The sequence below is a fragment of the Callospermophilus lateralis genome, chromosome 5 (assembly GCF_048772815.1).
Source record: "Callospermophilus lateralis isolate mCalLat2 chromosome 5, mCalLat2.hap1, whole genome shotgun sequence".
Classification (NCBI taxonomy): domain Eukaryota; kingdom Metazoa; phylum Chordata; class Mammalia; order Rodentia; family Sciuridae; genus Callospermophilus; species Callospermophilus lateralis.
In genome coordinates, this window is record NC_135309.1 from 125,438,662 (window position 1) to 125,463,596 (window position 24,935).

A 24,935-nucleotide genomic window follows, 5' to 3' on the forward strand; every position below is an offset into this window, starting at 1 on the left:
CTACTAGGCAAACAAAACAACAAAGTAGATGAATCATGAATCCAACAACTATTTCCCACCATCCTCCTCAAATTGAGTAATCATGAAATGAATTCCCTGGTTATTTAGATATGGTTGAATCATATGGCATTGTTATTTCCACAGGTGAAAAACAGTTGGATATTAGCAACATCATATGGTCCAACATAATACATGAAAATTCAATCCCCAATTAAGCTTCTCTTTTCTGGTTCCAGCTGAAAATATTTGGACCAGGACTCTTTCCCCTATGTGCTTTCATTGGGAGGAGCTCAGGTTCCCTCACTAATTTATCATATGCCCTTGTTTCCTTTTCAAAGGGCCTTTGTCTCTGCTTCCTTACTCTTTTATTCTCTTTAACTCCCTTCCTTGATGTGTCCTCCTTTGCCATCATTTTCTTTGAAGACTTCTCAGTGCACTACTCCCTCCTTTCTAATTGTTCCTGTAATCTACAAGTCCATATATTTCAAAGCAAATTACATTCAGCCGGACTCCTGCCTAGTTAGTTGTCACTCCACTAACAACATTTACCAATTGAGTGAAACACATTGTGTTAATAGAAATTATGGGAAGAACAAAAAAAGATATTTAAAAATCCCATTGTTAATTTTAAGGAGTTTACAAACTAGTAGGTGAAATAAAAGCTGTTCTTCAAAGTGGAAGAAAACGAATGAGATGATGTTTAAAACACAACGACAAGCCAGAAACATAAGAATTAAGGAAATGAAAAGTTACTGGTGCAATCAACAAGATAGAATTAACTTTGGTTGGGGCTGGGGGTATAGCTGAGTTGGAGGAGTGCTTCCCTCACATGCACAAGGCTGGGTTCAATTCCCAGCACCATATACACACACACACACACACACAAAGAAAAAAAAATGAATTAATTTTGGTTGATGCTGAAGATGATTTTTTCTTTGTTCTTTTTAGATATACATGACTGTAGAGTGTATTTTGACATATGATATATACTTGGAGCATAACTTATTCTAATTAGAATCCCATTCTTGTGGTTGTACAAAATGTGGAGTTACATTGGTCATGTATTCATATACAAACACAGGAAAGTAATGTCAATTCATTTTACTGTCTTTCCTAATCATATCCTCCTCCCTTCCTTTCATTTCCATTTGTCTACTCCAATGAACTTCTATTCTTCCCTCTCCCATCCTTATTATATGTTAGCATCCACATAGAACATTTGACCTTTGAGTTTTTTGGGACTGGCTTATTGCACTTAGCATATTAGGCTCCAGTTCGGTCCACTTACTGGCAAATGTCATAATTTCATTCTTCTTTATGGCTGAATAATATCTAATATATATATATATATCACTGTTGAAAATTATTTTAAACAGACCTTCAATTGGTAGTTTGACTTGCTAAGCTGTTTGCTCCATACATGAACAGGAGGGTATTAGCCTTCCCTATGAGATTGTGCCCAAGTTTTCCTAAAGTTTCTAAAGTGAAAATATGTTTAGGTGTGATAAGTCATTTTTGCAGAAACAAGTGATCAGACTTGCTTTCTTTCCTGGATTGATGTGTGGGTGCACAGAGGCAGAAGGTCAAGGAAGCCAGTTCTGAGCACTGGCAGGAATCACAGAAGAGCTTTCTTTGTCATTGTCTATAGAATTTAGGGTGGTTCAAGTTTAAACATATTTCCAAGTTCTCATTTGACATCTTTGTTTTACTCTGGGGTCTGTCCAGTATTACTTGAATTATGGGGCAGTACTAAACCAGGAATAAACCAGGAATATAGTCTTATGACTTGCAAACTTTAGGTGCAATGTGCTGGGACATTAGGGGCTTATTGGAGATGCCAAAAATCTTGATGATTTTGGAAATTCCATTTAAATTTAGAGCAAAGTTGTGGAAACCAAGCTGAGATAAACAATACAGTCTTTGGGGAAAATGCACTGTTTAATATTGGCTATTTCAGAAAGAAGTCAGAAATATGATGAATCACAAAGAAGACTGGATTCTGTCAATGAAAGAGATATAAGAATATATTCAGGACTTCCTCGTTTGCAGTGTGTTTTTGATAATGGAGAGAAGTAACATTTTTGTAGTGAACTCCTATTAGTAGGAAAACGAATGTCAGCAAGTGGGAAAGGAGCCAGAGAGGAAAACTACTCCAGCACCAGAGGAAAAATGTTCATAAATCACCTAGCCCTTTGATTTTTGGGGAAGAATCCCTAGAAGGAGGAGCTGCAGAAGGCAGGGTGCCCACCTGAAAAAAATCCCTTCCTTGTGTGGGGCTCAGAGATCCAGGGAAGTCTCTTCACTCTGAAGGTAAAGATAATGTGTCCAAGGTTTAGATTGGTGGTTCCAACCACTTCTGGGGACCATCTTAACTGCATTCACAGAACTCTTTCCTTTAGGTTCTCCAGGGTCCTTGGCTGCTAGTGAGGGCCTTGTGTGGTTGGGCTGAAACAAATGAAGAGGGGAAACGGGAAGTGGATCCCAATAGCAATTTTAGAGACTGGCTTCCTCTGAGGCCTTAGGAGAAGGATGGGGGAAATTAGGGCCATGGAGTGAAGAAGGGACATAATCTGGAGGGAAAGGATACAAGTCATCATATGCTTTGTTTTCTCCCTACCTCTTCCTTGAAGGGAGAATTTGGTAAAGAGCTGTGAGAGGCTGCTAATATTCCTCTTCTCACCCTCACTTAAAGTTTTATTTTTAAAATCGTTTTATTGTGGAAAACTGACATATAAAAACTTGTGTTTAATATATACAGCTCAATGAATTTGAGGGTAAGATATACCTGTGAAATCATCATTATCATCAAGGCCATCACCTGCCCCCTTTATTTTATTATTATTACTACTGTTATTATTATTATTATTTATTGTAGTATAAACATTTAAAATAGTATTTCTCTTCTTAGAAAAATTTAAGTTAACTAGTAGATTTCCAGAATTTATTTCAGAACTGAAATTCTGTACCCATTTCCCCCCCCCTGGATCCAGAGGCACTTAACCACTGAGCCACATCCCCAGACCTTTTTAAAAATATTTTATTTAGAGACAGGGTCTTGCTGAGTTGCTTAGGGCCTAGCTAAGTTGTTGAGGCTGGCTTTGAACTTGTCATCTCCCTGCTCCAGCCTCCCAAACCACAGGGATCATAGGCATACACCACCACACCCAGCAAATTTGTACCTTTTAGGTATCATCTTCCCTTTTCCTCTTTCCATTATCCCTTGATAGCCTCCAAAGTACTCTCAATGAGTTGGAGAAAATTGTCTTCACTAGAATTCACTTAGATAGGTCAATATCCTGTTTGGGAAAATGCTTGGAGTATAAAATGAGATTTCAAAGATATGGATGGAGTTCTTTTCAGCTAGATGAAGAACTTGCTCACTTCATGGAGGTAAAGGAGAGACGGGTTCTGGTGGATCCACTTGGATGATGGAAGGTCATGTGCTGTATGTAGCATTCAAGCTCTCTTCATGACTGTCTAAATTTGTAATCAAGGCAGTAAATTCAAGAAGTCCTTGAGCATGAGCGGATTTTTGGTTGAAGACAAAGAAAAGGCATGGTATAAGAATCATGGGAGCACATGCATAGGAAAGTATAGGGTCAGAAAGAAGGATGAGGAACTTGGAAGTCCTCACTTTCACATTGTGTGTGATTGGCAGCCGACTTGAACCAGATCTTTTTGATGGATATGGTGTGTGTGTGTGTGTGTGTGTGTGTGTGTGTGTGTGTGAGTGATATCACCCAGTTGAGGAAAAGAAGACATGATTTCCTGGGAATTGGCTTGGCCCAGAACTGTCTGTTCCCATGGCAGCACTTTATACACTGTATTATAATTACAATTCATTTTTCTTTTCCTTCCATACACAGACTTTTCCAACCCACTGAACTATCTGTGTTCCGTCACTCAATGGTTTCCTGTCTTTCTGTTTGCATAAGAAGGCCAAGCTGATGAAGCAAAATTCTTTCAAATAATTCTGACCTTTTCTCCATCAGCTGCATCAAATGCGACCAAAAGAAAAAAGGAGGGTGAAATCCCTTTTGAGTCCCACAAGACTGCCATCTTCACTTCTGCCTGCTCATTTTTACCATAGCCTCCGGCCTAAATACCCTCCTTCTTCCCAAATCTTATCCATCCTTCACAGTCTAACTAAACATACTCCTCCTCCTGAATGTTTTTCTGATCCTTCAGTCCTTGCCAATCTCTTTCCTAGTATTGATCTTGTCTTCCCAGCTCTATTGACTCCTCTATGAGGATACAGCCTGTTTTATACTTTTTCTTTTTTTGGTACTGGGGATTGAACTCAGGGGCACTTAACCACTGAGCCACATCCCCAGCTCTATTCTGTATTTTATTTAGAGACAGGGTCTTGCTGAGTTGCTTACGGTCTCAATAAGTTGCTGAGGCTGGCTTTGAACTCACAATCCTCCTGCTTCAGCCTCCCTAGCTGCTGGGATTATAAGTGTGCACCACAGTGCCCAGCCCTGTTTATACTTCTAAAACTTCTGCAATGCCTAGTACAATGCTCAGCACACAGTAAGCATTTCATTTAAACGTATTTATTGTCAGATATCTGAAATGTGGTTTACTGACTGAAAATGTAAGACACAGAGGGCAGGGCTTAGGCCTCGCAGGTGTGTTTTGCAAGGTTTCACACATTTTAGCATGCTGGACTAGATTGAAATAATGAGACAATAAGAGCACTAGAAACCTCATTAAAAGTCTCCATGGGATGCATACTTGCTCTGACACTTAGTGATGGATGTGAAACAGCAATGAGCTATTCTGTAGGTGAACTCCCAGTGGCCAGGCATGCCCAGAGGACAATTATTACAATTATCCTGTATGGAGATTTCAGCTGATTTTCTTTTGTGAAAATATTTCCGTAAGCATTCTTAAAGGACTGACTTTGAATTTATCCTGGATTGATGAATCAATTATTTTTGGTAGAGAAGACACAAGAGCAAAATCCAAGTAGAAAATCAGCAGCCATTGGTCCATAGTAAGACTGGAAAAATGGAATTAAGCCAGAGTCTCTTTACTCACTCAAAGAGAGCTCATACCTTCCTTATAGTCTTGTGTTATTAATAATAATAATAAAAAACTTTGTCAGCTACTTGGATGCAGAGAGCATTCCAAGACCAACAGAAATGGTTTCAAGGAGCCAAGTTTTCAAGGTTTGCATAATTGCTAAACACTGTACTTCTCAACTTTCATAAGACAAACCCATCTTCAAAATTTATTTATGAGATGAATAATTGAGCTTGAAAATTCGATTCTGACATTTCCTTTCCTTATTGTGGACCTTTGAAGAGTTGTCTTAATCACGTTTTCTGTAGTGTCCAAGAATGACATTCTTCTGACTTCTTAAAAGCAGAAACCACAGAAATTTTTTAGTGTAAGTGATCGCCTCAATTTGGTAACCATTTCCTTTGGGGCAGGCAATTGTACACCTCTTTTACTTGTGGAGTAATTCCTGCAGAAATGGAGAAATCACATTCTTCCCTCACTTTTCCCCTATGCCATCCACACTATGGAAGATTTGACTTCATAAAAAGCCTTTATGTGTTGTAGACAAAGGATATTCTTTTTCATCTCCATAAAAGTTATCTTGCCCTGAGAGTCACATAGGGAAGGGTTGGGTGAGGCAGGAATGAACTGACTCATTGATATATCTCCCATGAACTCTCTGGATTGCTTTAGAGGGATGAAATTGAGCAGTTGAATGATTGTCTAAATTCCAAGGCAGGGAACTGGCTTAAGAACAACAAACACAATTTGGGCCTGCATAAAATAGAGGGCTTTCTAGGGGATCAGAGAAAACCTGTTTTGCACAGGTGTTTCTCCATTCATGATCCAGAGCTATGGAGAATTTCACAGTGTGCTGCGGGTCCTGCACTGAGACCACAGCTGTTATAATTCAAGCGCCTCCCTAGCCTGTGGTGGTCTTGCATTGTTACATAGCCCCATAACAGGATCCAGAAAGAAAACTATAAGACATCACAGTGGGTGCATGCCTAGTTTGAGTGAGTGGCAATTGCTTTGCTCATGTTTTGATCTGTTTAATAGGCCTTGGGAGAGGCAACTGTTCAAACTGAAAATTTCTTTCAGTATGTTAAACCACTTGGTTTAGTGGTTGTCAAATGAACACTATATGTGCTTTGAAGTTAAAGGCGAAGGTGAAAATAAAGAACAAACAAACCCAAATCAGAAAATCCTTGTGTTCCACAGACCAACATCCAGGTCAGTAGGATATAAGTTTCTGCTAATAAGGATTTTTTGATAATCTATCTCATAAAAGGTGGTTTGGTCTACTAAACTAATGACATATTTATGAGATTGTCTTTCTCATAAAAGGTGGTTTGTATCTATTACATTCAATTCTGGAGATATGCATAGAAAATATTCATTTCTGGTTTCTTTATATAATACACCTGTTTTTATCACCCCTCTTAAGATATAGTTTTTCTGAAAAACTTGAATGTTGTGATCCTTAGCCACACCTACACATTGGAGTCATGAGTATCTTTAAGAAAATACCTGAGTCCCAACTTCAGAACTTCAGATTTAAGTGGTCTAGAGTGTTACCTGGGCATTGAGTTTTCTTTTTTTTCTTTTTTACAGCTCCCTGGGTGATTCTCATGTCCAGCTGAGGTTGGGAGCTGCTGCTAGAAATATTAATCATGCATTTACTTGGCTTCCCATTCTCTGTCATGAGCAGCACTTTAATTTGGGGGATGACATTTGCTTGTAAGAACAAGTAAATAATGATAATGTAATAATATACTGTTATAGCATAATATTACTAAAGTATAAGGTACTATATAGTATATTATAAATGATGGTGTGATAATAGTGATAATTAACAATTATCCAACACTTATGAAATATAAATGCTTAATAATTTATTTACCTTCACAAAATTAGAAGAGATAATATTATTTCCATTTCACAAATGAAGAAATTGAAGCATAGGATGGTTAAGTAAATGGTTTCAAGTCATACAGTTAGTAAATGACAAGAGCTGAGATTTCTACCAGCTAGTATGCTGTTGTCTGTCATACCTTTTTCTTGGGACAATGACTTCTGATTAATGGGAATTTCCAAATTCCATGAAATAAAGCCATGTGTGCTAGCCAGTCATATATAATTTCTCCCATTGCTGTTATCTCTACAGCTCCACAATGAGTGGTATAAAAATAAATTTCTACTAAAGAGAGGAAACAGAGCAAACTAAAGAAGAAAAAGTGCCATAGAGACATGGAAACATCTAATCCACTGTTTTTGACCGTGGCACTACTGACATTTTTGGCCAAAAAAATTCTTTGTTAAGGGGCAAGAAAGGGGACTGGTTTGTGCAGTAGATGAGCAGCATCCCTGGTTTCTATCCTCCTGATGCCAGTAACACTCTTCCCCAGGTCACGACAAATCAAAAATGCTTCCAGACATTTCCAAATGTCCCTTCATTGAGAACCACTGTTCCAATCAAATAGCTTTTAAACTAGTAACAGTAATTAAACTTAAAGTATTAGGATGTTGTAACTCACAATGACAACTTTTAAAAAAGCAAATGTGTCATAATTTGTTTATTCAAATAAAAGTTTCCACCCAAGTAATCAACTTGGAAAACTATACATGGATTACAATGACTGTGCTCTTGCTCAAAACATTTTTGAAATTGTGTTCAGAACATGTAGTACAATTTTTGAATACTACCCAGAATAACAAATCATTCTTTAATGGTGGATTAATATTTAGTGTTGTGAACCAGGTGCATTGATTAAGATAAACTGTGTAGTTTTTTTTTTCTTTCAATTTTCACAGTATGGTCCTCATTTGGCTCATAAATTATGTTTGACAGTAATTAAACAAGAGTTCAAACTAATATTCTGAATTGTGATACCCTGTGTCTTTCCAGGATATTTTTCTTTAAGTACAATACTCTTATGATTGCTGGTTATTATTATTTTAAAATAAATTTCATTTTCCAAGCATCACATGTCACACATGCACTAAGTATTTGCTCAGGTGAACAAGTCCCAGTATCCAAGGAAAGAAGGAAAGCTTTCTAATGGAAGTTAATTTTGAAATAGAAAAAAAAAACCCCCATGAACTGGATGAGAAAAGTTGGGAAAGCAATCCAAGTAGGGGCAGTAAAGCAAAGCTTTGGAAGTGGGATGCTGTTAGTCACGAGTTAAGAATGGAAGGCAGGTGCACTAATTGGGTTGGAGAATCTGAGTTAGGGCCTGAGATCTCAATCTGGGCTATGTATCAGCATTGTCTTGGAAACTTTTGAAAAAGATAGCTGCTTGAGTCCCAAACTGGAGCTATTAAATGGACTCTCTGGAGGTGGTTTCTTGAGCTTCTGGGTTTTGTTTTGAAACTAATCACAAGATAGCTAATGTACAGGAATGTTTGAGAATCAATTTAATAAGATGAACTTGATTAAATAAAGAAAATAGAGCCTGCAATCCCATATTTTCCATGACTCACAAGGGAATAGTAGACCAGGTCAGGCTTCAGAGAAGGGGAGTAGGAACCTTAGATAGCAACATGATGATACCGATTTAGTATCAGAGAATTGGGACAAAAAAAAAAAAAAAAAAAGTTGAACAACTCATTCAAGTTCATGTAGTTAGGAAGCACAAAGCTAAGGCATAATCCTACATCTTTTGATTTCAGTTCAGTGTCTGTGCCATGGGGGCATGCCAGGAAAGTAATTAGGGAATTAATAAAGAGTAGGAATTGGAGAGAGTTTAGAATGATATGAAAGAGGTCTCTAAGATAAGAGAGTCATGGGAAACAGGAAGAAAGAAAAATGGAACTCAAACACCCATCATGTGCCAGGTTGTTTCTCATTCAATCTTCATCATCCAACAGATTAGCAGTAGCACAGACAAGGACACTGAGGAGCTAGTTGGGGCAATAACTTTCCCAAATTGTGTAGACTAGAAGTGAGATCAGAACCCACAACTAGGTCCACTAGATACAGAGCTCATATTCCTTTCATTATTCCATCTGGTTCCTTACCTGAGAGCAATGCTTCCTAACAGGGCAATTTTGACAATGCTTGGAGATGTTTTGGGTTGTCACGATTTCAGAGAAGGTGAGGGTTGATGTGGGCATCTAGTGTAGGGCAGATGTGCAACTCAACAAAACACAGAGTAACCACAAAGAATTATCCAGCCACATTAGCATTGAGGTTGAGAAACTCTGACCTAGAAGGATGGTTGTAGCTCAGACAGTTGGAAATGGAGGACAAGTGTATGGGCAAGTTGATGAAGGAATTTCAAACAGGAATCTGTTAGTCTCAGTTAATAAGCTGTGTTTCATCTTCTGCTAGAGAGTTACGTGAGACAGAGACGTTGCCCTCTGTGTTGTAATCTAGTAACTTTCTCATGCCTTAATTTATGGCTTCTTTCCATGAATCCTCCTTGAAGACCCCAGATGGATTAACCACAAGAACAGCCTTTGTGCCAGTTTCTAACCACCTGCTAAGGTGAGGAGGTTTTATTTCCCACCGTTTCCTTTTTCTTTTGGTATTATTATCATTATTATTCTTCTTCTCTTTTTTTATGGCCCATTGAGTTCTTGGCAGGTCTGTTAGACTTTTGCTCCAAGTTTCTCTTTTGGGCCTTTTGTTCAAGGGAGGTGGATCCTTGTTTACCAGGACCCAAGTAGAAACGACCCAGCCCGGAGGCCACAATCAGGCAGCCATTTTTAGTTACTTTCCACCTGGGCTGAATGTGAGCCAGAAGATAAGAGACAAAACATATCCCATTATCAGGCCCCTGAGCCATCTACTCCCCTGATATCTCCCATGGATATTCTTGTTTCAATGCCAGTAGGCCCACATACTCTGTTTGTGGTGGCTGGGAGCCAAAATCCAGGTGTGATATTCCAAAGCATTCCTGTAGAGGAGTTTTCAGCTGGTATTTTGTTTACCTGAATTTTTGGCCAGTCTCAATCCCTTGAGAGCCAAAAGCTCACAGAACTGTAACATCTCTAGCTCTTAACCATACCTGTCTATAAAATATGCACGAATACAGACTTTACACAATGTGTCTGTGGCCTTTGGTGACCCTTCATCACCCTTATCTTTCTTCAGGAAATTCCAAGAAATTCTGGAAACACCTCCTATCTAGCTACTACTCATTGGAAATTTGGTACCTTCACAAAATGCTCTAAGGCTCTTGGCAAGAAAAAAAAAAATGGGTTCCGTAAAATCAAGAGGTACTATTTTTGAGATTATTTCTTATTTTTTAGTAGAAGACCTTTTTCAAATGTTCAGTTTTAGGCAAGTCCTGGAGGAAAATTTGTTATAAATGAATATTATTCCTCCATTAGTTCTAGGAAAAGATTTTTTAAATAACCTAGATGTGGATTTTGGTGTGTTTGGCTTTGGGGATGATGGTCTTTCCCTAAGTAAGCCCTCCTTCGTGGCTCCTCTGGGAGTTGGCTGTGTGTGTCCTGGCTGGCCCTGTGACTCTCCTTTGCTCATCTCTGCAACTGTTCCAGGCCTTATCTCTGATCATGCAGTGCCAAGCGTCAATAGAGGCTCACGCAGAGGGCTTTGCAGGCCACTTCTGCTCTACTTCTACTGTAGAAATACAAATTCTCAGTCTTCTGATGTGTAAAATGGGGATAATGCTATCTGGCCTATTTACCCCCACAAAGAAATCAGAGGGCTCTGTTCACTGCTTCTAGGACAATATTTGGTACCTACTAACCACACAGTATGTCTATGTGGAAGGAATGAGTAAACATTATGTGAAAATAATATGTGAAAAACAATTCTAAATTAATTTAAGGTATTGCTTTTCAGGAGAAGACATACTTTAAACTAGTCTGTTTTTAATATACATAGAAAAGCCAGAAAATTTTGACAGCATTCTGCCCTGACTTGCTTCTTGCCCTGAGCCATGCAGATATCAGAAGAGCACAAGGAATGAGAATATCATAGATTTTCCCATATGAGTAGTGAGGGGCCTTTCAGACCACACAGTGTTTTTTTCTTTGGTATGGTTTCAATGGAACATGCTATTATTATTTCTTATGTACTTTTAAAGGGAGAATCATTGTATTGAATTTTCATCTAGATTTTCTGATCTTATTTATTTATTTTTTAATTATATATATATATGTGTATATGTGTGTGTGTGTGTGTGTGTGTGTGTGTGTGTATGTGTGTGTATTTCCCCCCCACCACCCAGTACTGGAGATTGAACTCAGGGGTGATCTTCCCCTGAGCTACATCCCCAGATCTTTTGATCTTGAGAAAGGTTTGTGATAAATTGCTGAGGTGGTTTCAAATTTGGCATTTTCCTGCCTCAGCCTCCCCTGTCGCTGGGACTACAGGTGTGTGTCGCCTCATCTGGTGATCTTAATTTAAAAAAAAATGTTTATATGATGAAGGAAACTACATATAGGCTGTAGAGTTTTAACTAAGTCCATTGCATTGTTTATTTCTTGGAGACCCCAAAGCAGTTTTGCAGCTCAGGGGTAATGAAGACATCTACAACCTATCCTTATCTTCCGATTCATAGACATCTCGTGGGAGCGCGTGCACGAGCACACACACACACGATATCAGGACAGTGGCAGCTCATTTAATGGCTAATGCTGGAGAAGTCAAGCTGTGGTTCTTGCCTGTGACTTTTGCTAAGATTTCCAATTGTACCACTGTGGAATCTTAGATAACTTGGGCCTACTTATACTTCTGTTTAGTCAGTGGTAAGTTGCTTTCTTTGAACATCAATTTGGTTAAAAATTGAAATGTCAGGATATCTTCTGTCATTGAATCTCCTTAATTGTCTGGCTACACTTGAGTCTTCTGTTTTAAATTTGAAATTTTTTATATATTTCAGATTTTACATTTTAGATTTTTAGGAAGGCAATAAGGTACATGTATCATGTTATATAATACCTTTATCTGGGTCTGGACCAGTATCTACAGTCAATCAAGTTTTTGTAATGAGATGTATGACCTTTACACTTATGGGGATAAACGAAGAATATAAATAGCTTTGTGGAAATTCAGGTTTTTTTTTTTTTTTTTTTTTGCCACCAAATGAGTTGAGGTCAAGTTAGGTTTTGCCAGTAAATGAATTTAGAAACCAAACAAACAAAACAAATTTTTTAAAGAAACTTTTGAATATTTGAATTAAAGAAAAGTGATTGTTATTAATTAGCTCTATTTTAAAGTCTCATTCATAGAGGACCCTTGCTTTATTGAGAGCCTTGTGGAGACAGGTAAGCATTTTGCCCTGGAATAATTTTTTCCCCATAGAAAGCCTACCACTCTTTCTGCTCACAGTCATGTGAAAATTGGCTTGGTGTATTTCTTGCAGCAGGCTGTTTAAATGGCTCAAATTCCACTAGAGGGCAGTTAGGCCTTATCTCAGTGGACTTTATGGTTACCAGATCTGGTTCTGTCATAATTGAGTAAGTCTTGCCATTGACCACTGCTCATTTCTGTTTCTATTAAGCTCTCATCTGTCCTACTTGATATTACCCACACATTATGTCAGGGATTCCTGTGCTCACATTTCCGCTCTAGTGGCTCTTCTGTGCTTCTACTCTCATTTGTTTTCAAAGACCACTCAATCTTGACATTTCCAGTTTGACCCCAAGAACTACACCCCTGTTCCTGTACCCCCTCAATCTTCTCTTCCAGTGCTTGGTGGCTCAGTGAAAGTTACCACCACCTGCTCACTCAAGCAAGCCTAGGAACCCAGACTTTCTCCTTAATGTACCTCTTTCCTACCTTATTCTTCACCGTGTCCTCTCTACGATAGTGGCCACACATTGCTCATTGTAAGTCTAGAATTTTATATCTCCATCCCTTGCTACCACCTTCTTTGGCCTGGCTGCTAGCCACCCACCTGTTCTCCCAGCTCTCAGCATGCCTCTTCCTTGTGTCTCCCTTACTCTCTGCTTCCCCTAACACCAACCCTAAGACCTTTTGATCAGTCAATCTCACTTCCTATCTCTGCTCTTATATAATCCTATCCATTAAGGAATGAATTTTTTTCTGAGGATGAAAATAGTAAGGCCTAATTTTCCAAGAGGGTAATGGGAGATCACAGATACAAGTGGTTCCTATTATATTGCATGATTCCTACGTGTATGAATTTCAGTTACCATGAGTTATTTTAATAATATCAGTTCTCCAACATCAGTCTTCCATTAATAAGACTCAAATTTTGGAGCCCCGGAGTCATTTCCTTAGAAACATCTTTCCCTTGGAGATCAGAACATCAATAAACTGTGATTTTGGGTGCACATATAACTATGAAATGCCTAGAGGAAGCACTAGGAACAACATATGTCTAGTTGAATGATGGTTTCTTCTGTGAGAGAATGGAAGTAGAGATATGATATTGTTCATCTTTTATTTTTATTTATTCAAACATCTGTATGGTTTAAATCTAAAGTAGGAATGGATCGATGTATTACTTGAGTACTGGAAAAAAATAAGAAAGAAGAGAGTAAGAGTGGTAGATTATGAGTGATTTTCCAGCTTTAATATGTGTTCCTAAATTACTCAGTTTTTAAAAAAGACAATGGGAAGAGTAAGCTTTTCTAAATTTCATCTTCATATTGATTCCAGTATCAGAGATATTTTATTCATTCAATGAATATTTTACTGAGGGTGTGTTGCAAATAAAACTCCATGCTGAAATTCCTTTTTTTTGTGTGTGTGTTTCACATTTAAAATGCAAATACCTCCTCCTCACCTCCAATGGCTGAAGTATAAAACCCACCTTCAGCTAACACCTTGGGAGATTCAGGCACTAAGGAAAAAGCAGGAGGCTGTGTTTTATTCACTTACCCATTGATTTATCTAGCCATTATGAGTGTTCCCAGTTACCATTATATAGCTAGTGTGCAAGGCAGGTCATACTTAGTTAATTTATAAGGGGACAGGAGAAAAGAAAAAGATAATTGTATTTAATATGTCTACATGGACTCACACTTTTTTTGAAAACAAACAGGGAAGAGAGAATTGAGAAGTCATGATGTTGGGAGTCACAAAATTGGGGCCACTACCAAGGTAGAGAGTAGTCAATGAAAATATTCTAGTAGGAGTCCTAAGGATTGTTTGACTTGCTCTGTGTCCAACAGCAAGCACTCTACAAAAAAATCTACTCTATATAAAAAGTCTACTTTATATGCATGCAAACATTTATTTTTAAAAAAGAAAGAAAATAAAAAACAAAACAAAACAAAGTACTCCACGGGATTAGGCCTTACTTGCAATTGGCTCTTCCTAATGAGACTAAAAAGTTTTTCAAAACAAGTACGGAGTCTACCTTATTCTTTCAGATGTTGCTTCAGGTGCTTTGTAATTGGGATGTATTATCATTTATTTATCTTGCTCCTACTAATGGGCATTGGTTCCTCCATTTTTTTTTTCAATTACAAATGATACCTTATAGAACCTCTTACTTTTGCACACCTATTGAGTTTTTCTTCCATGTTAATTCCTCAAAATGGAATTGTCAGGGCTGGATAGATAGCCTAGTAACAGGAGCCTAATGGTGGAAAGAACACCTAGCATATGCAAGATTCTGGGTTCAATCCTCAGGACAAAAAAACAAAAAAGTGTGCCCATTTAAAATTTTTGATAGATTTGAATCAACGTATACTTATTTGAGTATTCTTGTTCCATTTTTCAAGACTTAACATTTAGATAATTATTTAAATTAAATGTCATCTGATGATCAAAAAGCATTTCATTATTGTTTTGATTTGCATTTCCCAAATATGTGGCATAGACGGACTTCTTTTTATGTGTCTAGTGAATATAAATATTTTTGAAATAGCTTTTCCCAGTTTTATAAATTTTGATTTTTAAATTTTAAAGAGCTCTTCAGAGTCATTTGTTCAATTTAGTCAACAAACATCTATCATCTGTTGGCACAGTGCAGGCATAATGCTAGGTGTTGGAATTCAGAGTTGTATAATGTAGAGTCTCTGCCCTGTGCAGGGAATGAAGGTTTGTAAAGAAAATAAATGCAGTTAGATGTTATAACTGTCAAGTTAGACAAACTGCCTACTTAAGAATATTGAGTCATGGGCAATTTCTTATCAATCATCTCAGATTGAGAAAGATTGAAAATAGTGCAAAATTTCATCTCTTTAGTAGCAAACCTACAATATATTAAAGATTAGTAATTCTTTTTTAACTTACTGTTCTATCTTTAAATGTGACCTGTTACTTATTTAAATCATAAATTATTGCTTATGTTATGGGTTTTGAAGGCCAGAGAACTAAAAACAAAAGACTTAGATTGGGAATGCAAGGTCCTGGGTTTAATCCCCAGCACCACAAAAATGAAAACAAACAAAGAAAAGGCTCTTTCAGGTTATTTAGTTTTTCAGTATGGAGTGTTTTTGCAATGATGCTGTCCCTTAACTAGATTAGAACCCTTTGGCAGCTCCTACAACTGTCTACTGTACATGTTCAGGTAGATATACTCGACTCAGGCAGAGTCACACAGACACACACCACCAGACGTAGTGGCAATATGAAAAAAGACTGTCAGGATGTGTCTGGGATGCTACTTAGGTGAGAAGGACACCATAGCTGGAGAGGCCTGCATTCGTGAGATCTCTGTTTGATCTACCAGGGACATGATTTAATACATCAGTGCTGCAGTTCATTAAGTAGAATTATAGAGACCTGAGTAATTAGTAGGATAGTAAATTCAGGATGAGGGCTGCTCTTTGTGTATCTTTATGGAAAATTATAAAACTCAACTTCCTTGTATAAAAGTCACTGATAATTGATTCCTTTCTTTAAGTGAAAAGCAGGATGGGAAGTTCAAATTTAAGAATGAGCCTCCCATGAATTAAGGCTAGCCGAAGACTAAGTCATCTTTTCTCTTTTAGTGCACAAGGTCAGTTAAGTAGGCCAGAAAGAAGCAATGTTGTGGGCAACTTATTGGTCAAGTCTGAACAGAGAAGCACAGAAAATCTTGCTCCTGGACTCTGTAACTATGCTAAGTAAGGCCTCTCAAGAAGGGGGAAGGAGTCAGAAACGTGATAAACCATGAAATATGATAATGCATGCAATAGCTTATAAACTCTGAGACATAATATTAATGTTTGTAAAAATATAAACCCCACCCATGGGCATCTAATTTCAGTTACAGAACAGGTTTATAAGCAGCAATCTGATTCAGAAGAGAACTTGTCTGGAAATTGTGTTTGCTTGTTTTTGTTTAGACTGTATGTGGATTGAGAAGAAAGACATTAATGTAGATACATTAATGTAGATTGTGAGACTCTATTACACCATATATACCCCCCCCACCCCCCAGGAGACTCCTGTGGCAGACCACAGAACCTCACAAGGTAGACACTGACAATAAACATAAACTATGACCGCCATCTTGTGGTGGCATCCACCATTACCAAGTCAGGTTGAGTGTGAGGTGGTGGCAGTGGGGGAGGGGTTGAGGAATTAAAATCCCAGGCACATAATTTTTCATTGTTTGAGGATTCTGGTAGGGACTTTAGGAGAAAGAAAAGCCCTGAGATACAAAGTTTGCCACTTGGTAGGAGAGCTCTATTACCTGACCCTGTAGAGGAGGTCTTCCCTTAATTTGATTTAAGTTTCTATGGTGTGAAGGATCTGGAGTAGCTTTGAGGGGGCATTTGTCATTCCTTATCGCCCTGCTTCCAGATCCCCTGGCTTGAGAAGGAATTTTTCTCACATTCTCCAGAGTTCAAAGAGCTTACTGAACAACAGAAACCCAATATTAGTTCTTCAACATTATTCCATTATATACCACACCAGAGCACATTTGTTCTCACAGCATTTAATTAGATTTCCCGGAAATGGAAAAGCCATTTGCTTTTTTATGGATTTACTATCATTCTGAAACCCAAGAACCTTTCCAATAGCTTAATACAAACCAGTCAGACTGACTTAAATTAAAGGAATGTGTTCAAAGTAGAAATAACACTGATAAAAGAAGCTTTTGATATGTCCTGGATAACACTCAGACTAACAGGATGACATTTTGGTGAAAAGTGAATAAGACGAGGTATCAAAGGGAGACTTTTCTTTTTTGAAATATTTAAAACATAGTTTGCTTTTTCACTTGGCAGAACAACAACAACAACAACAAAAGAAACCACGTGGCCATTTTTCACTTTGCAAAGAATTCTTTACAGATGCCTGTCTAGTTGTTCTTGGATGGCTTCAGGGCACCGACACTGCATTCATCTTTTGAAAGTTCTTGTTGATCCCAGGAACGGTTGAGGCACATCATGCCATCCAATGGGGACAGCATTTTATTTTTCTGTCATATAGCTTACCAAGGAACATCTCTGGCTCAAGACTGTCAAAAAGAACCTTGCAAGACCACAGCATTCTATGTTTCTAACATCCACATGGATATTAGATGATGAGGTTAAAAATTTGGCAGTAGAACCTAGCAGATAATAGGTGTTGAACAAAAGCTACAAGACCCCTCTGATTCAGCTGTTAAACTCAAAAACCTAGAAATATACTGAAATTCTTGAATAGACTTATACAACAGTTTCCCTCTTCTAAAACATGGCCCTAATGTTGGCTCTGTGACTTTTAGGAGTCAGGTAATTATTGGTCATGGGCAGCAATCCTATGCATTGTAGAATGTTTACCAGCTTCCCTGGCCATATCCATACCCATTAGATACCAGTGGCAAATCCCAGTTGTAAAAACCAAAAATGTTTTCAGACATTGACAAATGTCCCTTGGGGACAAAAATCATCCACAGTGGCGAATCACTTCCCTAAACTGAACCTGGTTGTACAGAAGAGATCTGGCTTCCCACATTAGTTGAGTCAGCAGTAGAAAATCATGAAATCTGATATTAGTACGGTGGAATTGTTCTTCTTCCAATAATACCTTTTCTGCCCGCAGTGTCCTCTAGGAAGACTGACCATAAACATTTTAGATTTGCCGAAAATTGAGAGCAAATGATGAGCAATCAGCTTGGGGAAATAGTTTTTTTTTTGTTGTTGTTGTTGTAAAGAAAAGGTCAGTTGCTTGGGAGTCACTTGTGAAAATCAGGAGTGTAAGAGACAGTGCAGTGTAATGGTTAAAAAAAAAAAAAACCCAAACAAAATAACAACAACAACAAAAAGCCTGGTTGGGAAATCAGGAGACTTGAACTCTAATTCTGGTTTGGATGTGGACCAGTTATGCCCTATGGGGAAATCTCTTTTGGTTAATGACAAGGGTGCTGTACTAAGTTCCTTCTCAGGTGGGACAAAATTATGGATTTGTTTATCCAATGAATAGCCCGTGGTTACCTGTTTCTGTAGAGGAGGATCAGGGTTTGAACGAATGCAATGTAAGAATTCAGGAAGTAGAGGGCCTGGCGAATACCATAGTCTAAGTTGAGGGTAAACGAATTTGTGCTAAAAGGAAATCAGAAAGTGCAGGTAGTAATCACAAAAGCTGCTCTGTGGTGTGTGTGTGTGTGTGTGTGTGTGTGTATGCAGACTGGTGCTGGGGATGCTCTGTGGGCCACAGCTAGTAAGCTAGTCAGCTTCTCCGTAGCTCCCCAGGGTGGAGGGCTTACTCAGAATAACATCTCTTGCCAAATAGGAAAACCAAGATCATAGGTGACTGCAGACAATGGGTACTCTTGGATGTGTATGGAAGCTCTCATCAAAGCATTCAATTGGTTCAACTGCATTACCTTATTTTGCAGATATACATGTCAAAACAGTACATAAATATTACCTCTTGTGGAAATTCATGTCATGATTTATTGATTACAAAAGTAAGATGGCCTGAAAGATTCTGATATTCAACAGCACAGAAACCAGAGTACGACAAGTCTGGCTGGGTTTTGAATATTTCAAGAGTTTTTCATCCATTTTGTGTTTGATAAAAGAGCAAACTCATTTTTTTTGAAGCAGTCTTACCCTTACTTTCTAAACATGATGTGTATTTGCAAGGAAATTCAATCCATATGTTTTTGATTAATTTTACTTAAATCATCAAAATATTATTTCTTAAGAGTTGTTTGATGTCTAAGAAGTATTTAAGCCCTTTGAATAATTTAAAAATATACAATTTTTTCTCTTTAAAACAGGAAATCACTTCTTAAAGAGTTTAAATGGGTTTGGACACAAATGAGATTCAGACTTGAAATCCTGACCCTGTAAGATTAGGGAAAGTTTGAAACTTGCCAAAATAGACTCTCTCATTCCTCCCTAAAAGTCAGTACCTTATGATATTATATTGTCAGCAGAAATACTTGGGCATGGTCCAACCGAGTAAAATGTTTTGTTACATTTTTCCTCCTAGTCATAAGTTTCATAACCTCAGTAAACTTTGACTCGCCCCGCTCTCCTTTGCATTAATCCTCACATCAGGGAACTCAGTTCTCTTGATCTCTTCCTCCTGGTTTTCCTTGTCTCCACTTCTCATTGGCTTTTATCACTGCAGGCCTAGATCACAGTGTTTATCACCCAGCTGGACTCCTCCCTCTCTCTAGTCGTCGTCTATACCAACCAATTGTGTATGCTGTTGCCTCCTAATTTTCATTAAAAAACTTAATCTTCATTAAAACCATTTCTCTTTCACTTCTGTGGTTTTTAAAGCCTATGGATTTTTTTAGTCTGTATTTGATGGTTCTCTGTCTTCACCAGCCCCCACCATGTACCTTTCCACATACGTCAGCCACTGCTGGCCAGTGGAGAAGATGTTTTCAGAGTGAGTTGGCTGATGAGTGAAACACAGCACATATAGATCTGAAATGCCTTTCTTCCTCTTCCTTCTACTCATTCTATGAGTACCAACCCCTGTTCCCTTCTTTCTGTTCCCTCCTTCTGGTGACATAACTCCATCCTTAGAATTCTTATACTACTTGTTTCTCTGAGCGGATGTCTATCCTATGCTATGGTATAGAATCTCTTTACTTCGTAATGCTGATGTCTTGCTTCCTTACTTGAACTAGAGATGAAGTCCTTCAGCAGAGGTTCTCCAAAGTGATCCTTGGATCATTGTGGCAATATCTGACAATTTGCTTGAACTGTCACTTCTTAGGCTCCACTGTAGCCCTACTGAATCAGAAATTCCAAAGGTGGGACCCAGGACTCTGTGTCTTAATTAACATGATTTGATTGCATGATCAAATTTGAGAACTGTTGTTATTAAAAAAGGAGGAAAATCTTAGACTTCTTTGCTTTCTCCAAAATGCCAGAAAAAAAGAGGAAATGTGGACATTAATAAAAATTTATATAACTCGAATTTTAAGACAAATTCTCAATGACATCCAAAGAAGAGAACTGGAAGGCTTTGAAAAGTTTGGTATGAAATTTTAAGATATAAAAAGCTACTATTTCTTACTGATTGCCATGGAAGATTAAATAGTTCGCAAGTTTACTGGTAATGCACTTGAAGTGAATTTCTTCATTTTTTTTAATCTTTGATAAAAATTTTGGTATTGTTCAACCCTGAGTAATCAGATGATAGTATTTAGCACATTATGCTTCCAACATTCTTTAAACCTGTGGTCTATAGGTGCATCTACAGGCTGGAGGATACTTTCTTATTTTTCATTAAAATTCTTTATTATACCTTAGAACTCTCATACAGCGATGAATGTTGCTACAGAATTAAAAAAATATAGTGGTATACAGGAAAACCATCAGAGGGGGAAATAAATTTACTTATTGTTTTTAAGAATTTCACTCTTCTAATCAAACTGTACAGATCACAACAGTTTACAGATTTCAGTGCCAAGTTGAGCCTTAACCTAATCATGTTTTTCCCAAACTTCTCAAGGAAGTCCTGGGGTCAGCTGAAATCAAGTCCCTGGCTACAACAGACCAGGCTTTTGGACAAGTCTGTAACTGCACTGAGCCAATCTGACAACACTTGTACACATAATTCCAGGCATAAGGTAGAGGAGCCAAGGAGCTTCCTTAACTTCCATTACTAATTTTCACTGGTAATAATAGTCTGTTTTTTTCTGAATAAAAACAGGTTAGTGTGTAGCATTGGAGAAAAAGTTTGTCCTTTGGAGCCACACAAACCCAGATTTGAATTCCAGTTCTCCATCTCTAACTAATCATCTGCCTTTTCTTTTTCTTTTTCAAATGAGGTTCCTAATATCTACCTGTCCTGCAGCCCTGTTTGCAGAGGTATTGATAAAGTAGATGACCCAATTTAGAAATTCAGTAAATGGAATTATAATTGCCTACTGACAATTATTGCTTATAATTCTTTTATTTTTAACATCAAAGATATAACTCAAATGAAGTCATCCCATCCCTGGCTTTTTAAAAATTTTCTGAGCTGTGCTTTTAGTTGTTCTCTTCCTTTTTTAAAAAATTAATTTGTTGTAATTAGTTATACATGGCAGTAGAATGCACTATGATACATCATATATAAATTAAATATAATTTCTTATTTTTAAATTTTTTTTGTTGTAGGTGGACACAACATTATTTATTTATTTATTTATATTTTATGTGGCTCTGAGGATTGAACCTAGTGCTTCACACATGCTAAGTAAGTACTCTACCACTAAGCTACAGCCCCAGCCCAATTTCTCATTTTTCTGGTTATACATGATGTAGAATTACACTGGTCATGTAGTCATATATGTACATAGGGTAATAATGTCTGATTCTGTGTTGCATTGATCTAAAGTGTGTGGGACAGTTTTTCTTTTGCCTTTCCTTTGTTCTTTATTGAAGCCTTTCTTATTGAGTTCCTTTAAGCAGGTGTGTAACTATATTAGTACTATCATTTATTCAGAAATTGAGTCTATATGAACCTTTCTTCTTTCATTCAGTTAGTATTTATTGAATGCTTACTTATTCTCTGCCAGGCTCTAAGGATACACAAAGGTGTAGGAATAGTCTGAGAGCTGAAGTGAAAACTTGTTGAACTAGAATTATCCTACTGTCCAAATTGTCCCTATAAACTCAGACTTGGGAGTTGTTGAAGCAGGATATGCCTGTGTGGTGAGGTTTTCAGGACTAAGTAACAGGACATTCCCCCATGGGCTTGCAGAGTACCTGATGTGTCCTCCCCTGGAGTTAGTGCTTAGTCATGGACTTGACTCTTGGTCTCTGATGGAATATGTGCTTGAAGCTTCACTTTCTCCTGCAACATTCTCTAAACCCATCAATGAAAATGAACTTAGATTAGCATGGCTGCCCTTGGTAAAGAACAAAGATGGAAGAGAATAAGCTCATAAAAGATTTGCTTTTGTTGGAGAGGCCATCTGGAGGGAAGGACCAGGATGAAGGCAGGAAGGCCATGGGTAAAGCTTTAGCAGTTGGGGCCTGTGGTAACCTCTAGGATGGTCCTCAGTGGTTCTTGCTTTGTGTTAGTCACCCTGTGTTGTCCCTCCCACTTTGAATAAGGGTTACTTGTGTAAGAAATAGGACATTCTGGAAAAGACCCAAAGCTAGGTCACAAAGACACACAGTCTTCTGCCTTACCCACTCTAGGAGAGCCCTCTGCTCAAACGTCCTGGGGGAACCCTGCTGCCATGCTGTGTACACACTCAAGTGGCCATACAGAATCAAGTAGCACCAGTCATACAATCAGCACTAGCAGGTGTGGAACCATGTTGGAAGTGGATTCTTCTGCCTCAGGGAAGCCATCAGATGATTGTAATCTCCACTGACGTCTTGTCTGCCAGGTAGAATCACCAAACCAAACCGCATCCAAACTCCTGGTCCACAGAGACTGTGTGAGATAAGAAGTGCTTATTGTCTTAAGTCACTGAGTTTTGGGAAAATTGTAATAGATAACAAATACAGGACCTGGCATGAGATATTAGATTCCTGGGAGAATAAAGTTGAAGAAGGAGATATCAAAAAGGAAGAACAGAGAAGCCAAAGACAGACATTTCCTTCACACTATTGCTCATAGCTAGTACTGATACTTTATTAAAGGGACAGGGAAAAATGAATTCAATACCCTATTCCCAGAGCACATGGAAGAAAGAAAAAAAAAACACACACACAGAAAGACAAAAGGATGACTCTTAATTTGGGAAGAATTCCTGACTACAAAGACTTGAAAAGGGGGCTGTCTTTCAACACTATGTGAATTTTATTTTTTAAAATTAATTAATTAATTTTGAAACCGTTTTTTACTTGAGATACCCTTGGATTTCATCAAACAGTAGGTCCATAGCAATTTAGGTAAAAAAAAAAAAAAAAAAAAAACAAAACTCTTGAGATCCTTGATTCTTTTATTTTCTTAATCCAGACTCTAGTTAAAGCTACCAAAAGGTTTCACACAAAAGCAGCTCTTTCTAAAATTATCTCTAGCAATATTGAACTATGAATCACTGTTGTACCTCCAGGAAGGACTTCAGTGACATGAGCATTTAGGTAAGAAGTCTTTGTAAATGAGATTTGAAACAAACAAAACAAAACAAAAACAACCCCCCAAAACAAATTGCCGTTTTTTTTTTTTTTTTCATGGTTTTATAGTTGTCAACTTTTTATGTGTTTTCACTTGGGGACAGGGAGGATGAGTTTCTTTGGAAAGGGGCAAGGCAGGAAATCAGTAATGATTCATACCACTTTTTCACATGCTTTCCTGACGAGTTTTAATCACAAATCTGGGTCCACTTGTATAACAAAAACATTAAAAGTGGGTATTTTAAACTGCGTCTTTTTATTAATCTTGTATTTGGTCTTGTAAATAATACACGCAAGTACATCCTTGTTACGTCAGTTGGAAAACGGTGATTTACTAGCTGTTTAACTGGGAGCAGGAGTATCTTGCAATTTTATATGTACTTCTTAAATAGCTCTATTTTCTCTTGTGCTTTAAGAAACTATTTTACATTTTAGAATTTCTTTATCTTTTAAATTTTAATGATTCTGTCTTCCTTTGCATTTATTGCCAATTTTTTGGGACTGTAAAGATAGTCTCACAATAGTCCTTTGAAAATAGTGCACAGGTATTTAAAAGAAATATACCTTGCTATTTCTAAGTTCCTTTGATATCAGTAAGGATGGTTTTGCTTTAGCTTTCTCTTTAGCCAAATTCCTTTTCTTCTTTGTTTCTATTAGGATGATGTAATCCTGGGTTTGTAGACTTTTGTGATGGAAATGGCCATGATCACACAGACACAGCTTAATATTTACTAGAAATAAGAGAAAGAGAAATATCCACAGTGCTGCTCATCAAGCATTTGAAAATACTTGTGTCCTTCATTTCCAGAGAGAAAAAGGACACTGAGCAAGTTCATTATTAATTCGGGTACCTGAAACATAGATTGTGCACATAAATTGTGAACCGTAACTGAACAAGGAAAAGAGTGAAATTTCAAAATTAATTACAGTTAGTGGAGGAAATCATTTGGAGTTGAGGAAGCCAAATATATGAACATATGTTTTAATATAACACAGAACTTTCACAAGTAAAGTAAGAAAGTTATAGAGAGCTGAACAAAGTCAACAGAAGAGGAGGAGAGCATGCGAATATGGTACCCAGCACAGTAGAGTAGAGGTCAGCAACATTTTTTTTTTTTTCTGTAAAAGGCAAGATGGTAATATTTGAAGTCGATAGGCCATAAGATTTCTGTCACAGGTACTCAACTCCACAGTTATAACAGAAAGCAGACACAGATAATATGAAAATGAATAGAGGAGGATGTATTCCAATAAAACTTGATTTACAAAAACAGGCTGAAAACTAAATTTGGCTTGTGGGTTGTAGTTTGATAACTCCTATCCCCACAATACGTAATTTTCCTTATTTATTTGTGGACCAGTGAGTTGCATAAGGGGTTTGAAGCATTTTATTAGAATCTATACAGCATTGAATCCATAAAAATGTACATGGCAGGATGGGACAAGGTGTGATGGGATCTGGAGAGATTCTGTGGTTTGGAATGAAGTCAGCTACAGCTTACACAAAAGGGGGCTTGTTGACATCCTTAGGG